The sequence below is a fragment of the Phaethon lepturus genome, unplaced genomic scaffold (genome assembly GCF_000687285.1).
Source record: "Phaethon lepturus isolate BGI_N335 unplaced genomic scaffold, ASM68728v1 scaffold52779, whole genome shotgun sequence".
Classification (NCBI taxonomy): domain Eukaryota; kingdom Metazoa; phylum Chordata; class Aves; order Phaethontiformes; family Phaethontidae; genus Phaethon; species Phaethon lepturus.
This window is the reverse complement of record NW_010562390.1, coordinates 1-9542: the sequence shown is the minus strand read 5'-3', so window position 1 is coordinate 9542 and position 9542 is coordinate 1.

Genomic DNA, 9542 nt, shown 5'->3' with positions numbered 1-9542 from the left:
GATTAAACAAACAAAAAAATCAAGATTTCTTTTTGACTTAAAAGTCTGTGAATCCCACTTAGATTTGCCTAATTCCCCATGAACTAAATAAAGGACTTAAGTCAGGTTAAGTGGCCTACATTTTTAGTTCTAAAGCTGCATGCGTAACTTTATTTAAGGCTCTGCAACACGAACCGGCCAGTGTCCCATTTCTGACAGTTTGGTTATAGATGCTCCAAAGCAAAGCACATACTGATAATGGGACCAGTAATTTTTTCTCCTCACCAACAAACAATGGCTGAGACTGATTTCTATTTTGTAAGTAAATTTTTACTTTCCACCAAATGTATTTTAATAATTCCTGTTTGACAATCTGTTAGCTTAATGCAGCAAATATCTAGGTCAACTGGAAGAGAATTAGCAGACTTGTAAATAAATACTCCTGCTCTTACACAAGGAAGAATAACCACTTTATAAAATGGTACTGCCTCACCCGTCTATTGAGAGTTCTCTGAAATACTTTTAACAAGGTCCCTTGGATAGGGAAACACAAAAGCCTTAGGAGAAACAATGCAGAGAGAGAGAACGAACATCCTTTAGTGGTTTTAGCCTCCAAATGGTCAAAGGTAGAAATAAAACACCAGTTCCCTCCATGGTGTTTCACAACACTTTGACCTGAGAAGCACAGCACAGATATGTTTATAAATTATTTCAAGCAATGAGACAACATTTTGTGATCATGCTAACAGCAAGAAAAAAAAAAACAAAAACCAAACCCAAACAGTATTAAGTGCTAACTGTAAAGAACTGTAGAAAGGATTTATGACAGTGAGTGATGAAATTCAGCATAGGCAGGTGTGCAGGGATATTTGGGGAACAAAACAATCCAAACATGTAATATAATGGCCTTCAAACTGACAATTGTCACCCAAAAGCAAGACTGTATTATTATGGTACATGTTTTAACAAAAAATCACCTCAATGCTCATCACAATGGCCAAGAAAGCAAGTTAAATACTCGGAGAGTAATAAGATAAAGCAGAATGTGAACTGCTCAAAAACACAGCACATCCCCACATCTATAAAATTGCATGCTGGTTTGCTACCTACCCATTCCTATATCAAAAGTGAGTAACAAGAAGGTCTGAAAAAAGCCTTTGAAGGAGCACAAGGCATGCTAAGTAGCAAAAAGGATTTCACATAAGGATCAATGCAGCTAACCAGGGCACTTTAAGTTGTGAAAAATGACAAGTGCAGGGGGGACACCAAACAAGGTTCACAAACAGGATCAAAATAAATTACAGAAGGCAGTTCTTCACACAGTGCGCAATTAAGCTGCGGAGCTCCGTAAAGGGATGCTGTGGATGCTGAATGGCTACATGAGTTGAAAGAGGCTGCATGAGCTGAAAAACATATCCACCAAAAGCTACTAACTACAGTAAGTTAGCTGAACTGAAAAAGGTTAGAGAGGGGAAAGTTACTGTATTTGCTCATCTCATTCTTTGGTTAAGCACATATGAACTTTTGATAAGATTCTGGTCCTAATGCCAGTGTATTGCTTCTGCAAACAATCAGCACTCAAAAACGATGTAACAAACACTTGTGCTGAGAGTAATAAACAGACTTTGCAGTCTCCGAAAGGTGCAGTCCTACTGCCCACACTTTATAAAGGCCTATACAGGCCTACTAGTTGCCTTTGCTGCACCTACAGTGCCCATATGAACTCAAAGCAAGCTAGTTCAGGAACTGACTGGCAGAAAACTCTCCCCAAAAAAGCCGTCAGTCACTGTCTGCATTGGCCCTCTGAACTGGCCTGCCACAGAAGTACAAAAGGCAGCACAGAAAGGAAGACACCACAACAGCAATACTGCCTTAGGCAGTATACAATTTCCAATGTATCCACAAAAGATTCACAGCAACAGGCCCACCCCCCTGCCAACTGATCAAGAAAAATAGGAATAGCATACTTTTTCTGAGTGTGGATACCAGAAACCATGCATTCGTCAATCCAAGGTGAAAAAAAGTCTAAAATTGGTCAATTCTCAGCAGACTTGCAACAATCACCAGTAAAAGATTGGGGGGGAAGCTAAACGAAGTACAAAATAAATTCCAAACCACACTCCATACACATTCTATATGGAAGGGGGAGGGGGGCATGCAAGGACATAACATATGTTTGCTTTACAATTCTGTGTATACATCAATGTCTGTTTTTAAGTGATCTTATGGAATAGCTTTTTCTATAATGAAACTAACACCTTTTTTGGTTCAAAACACTCAACGTGCCATGCTTTGAAGCAGGGCTGTAAACCAAAATATAGGTAAAGGTTTACACCAAAAAGAACCCCCGAAACAAACAATCCCAAAAAACTTTACCACTTCTGACATTTTTCAAGGAAAACAAGTCGAAGGGACACACACGTATGTTCACCCTCAGTTGTGAAGTTCTGTTACAGCACTTCAGAAAATCAGATTGATTATGCTGCTTGAGTCCTAAATGCTTTAAAGTTTACGTTTATCAGCACATTTTTAAGAAGCACACTCATTTCAATATAATGAAGTCAGCCAAAACAAGAAACACATAACACTGTCAAAACGAAATGACCTGATCCTTGTCCAATACACTGTGCAGAAAACCAGAAGAGAGGTGACATTTTTATGAGACGTTCTTTAGCAATTCCCTTCAACAGTTGTTAGGGTGCAATTTTTATATACTTAAAAGACTCTCCATGCATCATTCCCCAGTCTGTCTTTACTTCTTAAATTACTACCATCCATGAAGAGAGTGTGGGACATTTGTCTTCCCTTTCTCATTCAGTACAGACACAGAAAAGGAGGCTGAAGCATCTTTCTGACGCCCCCACCAATTCAACTTCACCTTTCTCCCACATCAATACACTACTACTTTAATATGTTTGAGTAACTCAGAGGAAAATCCATCAGTGAGATGTGTCCTGAGTGCAAAATCAAGACCAGACTTATCAGCCTCCTATAAGAAGTTTCTAAGCACACAGCTAAAGCAGCTAACGCCAAAAACAAGGTAGTAAGAACCTGGACCAAAGCAAAAAAAAAAAAAAATTGTTCTGGAATATTATGTTCTACCTGACTAAATATACACATATATTCTAAATTATTAAATATACATACATATATAAAGTGATTTGACTATATTCCAAACACTTAAGAGAAATAACATGGCAAATAACTAATTTCCAAATACGTGGGACACAAGAAACAAATGTTTTATGCAGTGCTAGGCTTGAAGTTGCTACAGCTCTTCCTGTCCCTCCCCACAACAAAAAAAGAAACTAAACAGAAACAAATCCTACCAATTTTGAAGTTCAGTCATGACTAGGATTTTAAATGAAGTTACCCCAATAACTTTTTTGTGAGATTTAACAATAAAGGAAGTCACCACAGGATTAAAAACATAACAGTTCTGTGAGTACTTCTGTTTATAGTTTTCAGAAAAAAAAAGCTAGTTGGCAAATATAGTGGTAATAAGCAGATATAGTGGCTGTCGCAGAATAGCATGAATGAAAAAGGATTTAAAACACCAAGCAAAAAAGGGGCATGTTTTGAAAAAAATTAGTTTCCTGAAAATTAAGAACCATAATTAAAAGCAACACCTACCACAGTCACCTGTGCAGCAGAAGTACCAGAGCAGCTTGGATACCAAAGTTCAGTTCTAGCAGAGAACTTGAGTAACACTAAATTTACTCTACCTGGAAACATCAGAAGAAATAATCACACTTTTTTTTAGCGTCTTTTAAACCTATTAAATGGATGATGAGCATTTTGTTCTGTTTCTGCAATACGAACAAGCTGCATCCTTACAAAAAAGGACTCCATTAGCCAAGTACAGATTTCAGGACAACAGATACAAGTTTAAAATGGTTTTATATGGTGTAACTGAAAAAAAAAAAAGGGGGATGTAAGCAATGTCTTTACTGCAATTCACATGTGAATATTACATAAGGAGTAACCAAACATAATCACACTCCTGGCAAAAGAATAAACATCACCCAGCAACAGCATGACACATCCTATGAGACAAGTTTCTGCCAAAACTCTATCCTTAAAGCTAAATGCCTCCCCCCCACCCATCATCACCAAAATCTCATCCATTTCCTCAGCCTGCTTGAGGCAAGAACAGTATCTAAGACTGAGTTCCATATACCCATTACATTTAGCTGCCCAAAGAGCCAGTTTCCGTACATATTGACCATCTGTCACTTGCACAACAGTGAAAACTATACATTAATAATAAAAAAGCAGTTTTGGCTACTTGTAGCATAGTAGTAAATGTGCCTGTGTAAGATCTTATGACTGAAAGATAAACATTTATATTGAAAAGAAGTAATACTCCTCCTCACCTTTTCATTAGCTCCCACCCGCCAAGTGAAAGTAAATTAAGGAATTGTTTTGATTAGATATGAAAGTAAGAACTGACTATCTTGTGAACACAGATGAATGCGTATGTCCGGATCACCAGTGATATTAATAAAACACAACTTAAGATGGGTTTCAGGTAAAAAGTACAATTACTTCTTTCCCTCATCTGAACAACTGCTACCCAAAAGCACTTAACTTTTTGATTTTTGCATTATCTACTGCAGTATGCGTGCCTTTTCTAACTTGAAAAAGCCCGCGTAGCAAGGCTATCAGACTGACTATGCTACAGAAGCATCATCCAACGGAGATCCTTCTTTTTAAGTATAACAACCTCCAGCTCCTTTGTAAGTTACAATCTTGACATTTTTTCACGCAAAAATCAAAAGTTTATTTTCATACAAAACCTAAACTTTGAGACAAGGCATTAAAAACCGGAGAGGCAGCAACTCCAGTAAGTTTGAATGTGAAACAGAAAAGCTCTGAAGAAGTGGAAGGAGAAAAACGTTACAAAGATCAAGAAAAGTATACAACATATTTGTACATTTGTGCAATGTTTCCTTTTTCAAAATACTAACTCCTTAATTCCACTTTTAAAACAGGGAGATAATTACCCAGGGTAAAAATAAAAGGACAGCAGGCACAAAAACTCTGAGAAGCCAGTACGAAGACAGAAGTATGTGAATAAGAAAAGACGTTATAATGTTAATGACAAGACAAGAGCACTGAAGACTGACTCCTCCAGCCTTGATCTGCAAATAAAGAGGTTGCAAATCAACCACTATTGTGAATTATTCGGAGAAGCTGGCTGAAAACAGCCAAGTGCGCTACACATACCACAGCCTAGCCCTGCATGATAATGGCTTATCAGGTTTCCCATCAAGGGCCAAAGGAAAGGGTGCCACCACCTAATCCAGCACACCCTTCTTTGCAGACAGGTAATCATTCCCAACAAAACTGAACGCTCACACTCTGCATTCAGCTTGGACGTAAACAAAACCTGGTGCTTGCCACAGCTATTTTGCAAGGAATGCCTTTTAAACCTGAACCTCACTTGAATCTCAAGCAGCACAATACTAACCGCTAACTAGTAAATTGAATATGCTTGTTTCACGAGCCAAGCATGGAAAAAAGACACAGTATGTAGAGAACACAACGACAGATTAATTTAAAAATGTAAACCGTGTCAAGTAGTTATAGTATTCTTTGATGCACAGGTACATTTAGTTACTGTAATGTATGATTTGCGTTTTACCAGCTTTCACACAACTAGCAACATCACACATTTAAAAATCTGAAAAATGTCAGTCAAATAAGTCAAATGTGCCTTTCAGTGGTGCTCTCAAAATTTGAGCCACTAACAAGTATAAAACACATTTATTCAGGAAGCTACAAAAAACCTCTACAACACCACAAGAGAAAACAAGGGGTTAAAAATTACAAATCATACCTTCTCAGAGAAACAAGCTTCAATGAAATTGAAGAGAGAACTTTCCCCTACTAGTACTCATGTGAGCAAGATTTCTGTAGCTAAACTTTAAAACGGTGTATGGAGATCCCAAAAGTCCAAAAAGTAGTAAAATAAAAGTCTGGCATAACCTAAAGGTTGTGGGATTTTTTTGGTATGAAATATAAAAGCAATTTAACAACTGTTGACTTGAAGTTCAAAGTAAGAGTCAAAAGAAAGTGTTTTCAAACTTAAGCACATCATAAAAGGTATGAAAATGTATTAATCCCCAAATCAGAAGAACAAACATTCAGAAGACATGCGTATTTTTCTACCTCCATCCCCACAAAGCAAGAGAGACAACAGTTGAATCATACACCCGTTTTTTTTTTTTCCTACTAAAATAAATCCAGGAAACACTATCTTCTCTACCACATTACTAAATTTTACCACTTAGCTTTCGAATTTAAAAACACAAGTATTATTTTTCTTTTTCTTGCAGTGACTCAAGATACCACCAATTAACGTAAGCAAACAAGGTAATCTTTATTTCAGGAAGTCAGATCATACTGGAAGGTCGTAAGCTGATGCCACAGTAAGAGCCAATTGAGTAGTGTTTAGCCCTCAGGTCAAGCTAGCTGGTAAAACCATACCCACTTCAAGTGCAACAAATAAGTTATATCCATTTTCCAGCTTGCTGTTAAGGTCTGTTTTCAAATCAAGTAAATTTACAAATTCATCCCTGCTAATTATAAAAGTATTCCCTCCACCCTCACACCAAAAAGCAACCATCTATGCTATTTTTTTTCCCTTCATCATTTGTTATTTCATTCACACAGGAACCTCTCAATGGCTCTGGTCCCTGAGAAATCTCATTAAAGAATCTCAAATTCTGCATATAACATAACAAGTTGAAATTCACAAAGCTCTTCCAAATGTTTAGACTGAGGGGGTTTCTGCTAGGTACCACCCTTCAACTTTCTTGAAACCTACAAAGTAGTTACAGATGCCTTGTTCTTTTCCTTGTCAAGTTTGGGAACAGTAGACTTGCTCTTCCCAACGTGTAAGTGGTTTCAATACACAGCGAACTTCACAAACAGGAAGAAACGCCAGATCAGCAATTTTTTAGAAAGTAACATAGAAACAGATAGTGAAATGCATAAGCTGGGCACTTAGCTCATCTTCCAATTGTCTCTTTTCATTTCCAACCACAGGAATCTTGATTTTTGTTTTACCCATGTCATCAATCTCCAATAACAATCTGAGAAAACATTTTATCCACTTTGCCTTGGAAGACTCAGGCTGTTAATGACTCTGTATGACCATGCACACTTGTAACACAAAAACAGATCCCAGAAACTTCACATGGGTTTAGAGACTCCACATTCTGACTTCATCTCATATCATTAAATTCTGATTACAGATATATTTAAGGAAAATGCTCTACTGCAATATGCCAGGCCTCAAGAGTACTGAACTTGGCTGTTTACAGCGATGTTTTACCTTTCTAATGTATTTCAAGGATGAAAGACATGTGCATGCCATTGCTGTTCACGGTCTAAGCCACTCTCTTACTCTTTAAGTTCAGTCAATAGGTCTTTGCCTTTCTATCTACAGAAAATGCCTCTACAGACCAAAACACCTTGCTTCATTTTTCCAATAGCTCTTACTGAGAGATGTGGATACACGCATACTTCACACAGTAGCATAACTATATGCAATCTAAACAATATTCTTTTCATCTGACACCAAGCTTCATCACTACCATTGAAGCACAGCCATGTATTTTAATAGGTTGTTTTTTTGAAAATAAAAATGTTTCTTTTGGGTAGTTCAAACTCATGGTATTACTGCTAAGCAACTATTTCTACAACTGTAGTTCAACTTTGACACAAGAACAGGAACACAGGAGGCAAACTAGGACATTTAGAAGTGCCAAATAACCATTAACAGAAGCAAAAATTGCATTATCAGTGCAGAGTGGAATGAGCTGGAGAGGCTTGATCTGCACAACAGCCAAACTGTCAGAAGATCTGGATGGAGAAGTGCAAAGTAACAGACTGATAAAACTAGAGCCAAAAGGAAAAATTGCACTAAAAAAGACATATCTGGGGCAGGGGGGAAGCTAAATCTAATAAAGTGACACAGTATTTAAGGGATAAGTTTTGGTTTATGACAAATTTTATGAGAAAGAGGTGACCTAAACTTCACTATACTTTCTGAAGAAGCAATATAAATATGCTTCATCTCTTACTACATATAAGGTGAGGGCCTACTAGCCCTCTGTACGTACAGTTATACACAGACCAGAATAATTAAACCATGTCAATCTCATGAGGACAAATGAGCTAACATGAAACACGCACAACTTCATTTGTTGTCAAACCACAAGTGTCACACAGCTACCAGCTTTTCATACCAGTACACTACACCACTTAAGATCTTGTATTTATACAGTTAAATCAGTAGAAGAATCCATCACTAAACAACATGCTTAAACGAAGCATGGAAGATTATATTTTGAGTAAGCACATGATTGCTGATCACATGGGGCCAAATTTAAACAACAAAAAAACCCTGGAAACGAAGTGTTACTATATTAACTCACTTTCATCAGGATTATTTAAACTATGCATTGTTAAAAAGAAAATTTAAGAGAAAAGAAACAGAGCCCTTTATATACTTAGAACATTGGCTGCCCATGTGGAGAGTTCATAAACTCAAAGCAAAACAATGTAGGGGAGAGGGCTTGGCAATCTTTCCTCACAAAAGAAACTGCAGAAGTCAGTGTCAAATGATTTAGATACTCTACCATTAATAATTGTGATACAACCATTTTACAGGAAAATTTCTCCCCTGGTCTTCTTGTCCTCTTCTGTTCCCTACTAATTCCTAGCTTTGTCTGGGAAACGAGTTGGCATTAGTACATGAAGCTATCAACCCGCCTGCATTTCCTCCTCAGCACAATGAATTGAACACACATACGCGTAGCTAGAAAAAATTACGATAAAACTCTCAGTGTTCACCAGAGACAAATGTCCTTCCAACCTGCCAACTTAATCAAATATGGTTGGGATTTCTTGCAACTGTAGTTTACACTATACTTCCAAAACCATTCAATTCTCTTTTTACTGGCTTCAGAGTTTTTTTTGCACACATACTAAGTTCAGAGAAATCACTAAACAGAAGAAAATACAAAAGGATCCATAAACCCAAAAAGCAGCCTGTGGACTTATTGAGCAGTATTCTAGCCGTGATTATTTTAAATGCATCGTACTGTAAATAGTGTTTCAAATTGATGTTTTATTGAACGTTAGAACAGGAACAACAATAAATTGTTGTTAAATTTAATGTTAATAAACAGGAACATAATAAAAACACAGAAACACATTAATTTGAGGGGAAGAAAGCAATCATAATGGTGAGGTAAGCACGCAAGAAATTGACGAAATTAAGTAATTCCATACAAAAAACCTCTAAACTGTGTTTCTGAAAACAGCAAATAGCGTGGCTGAAATACACCCACCATAACTGATGTTTTATCAACACCTGCTGATGAAAGCCACTAGGAAAAGCAACCTGTTGTTGCTTGTTACTTTGCAAAGCATAGAGAAAGAGGTTCCAGCGAACACCAGAATGCCGGGGCCGCACGAAGAAACGCTGCCTTTCCAGTAAAAAAATTAAGAAAACCCCCCCTGATCCATTTCAGCCACCGTTACGGGAA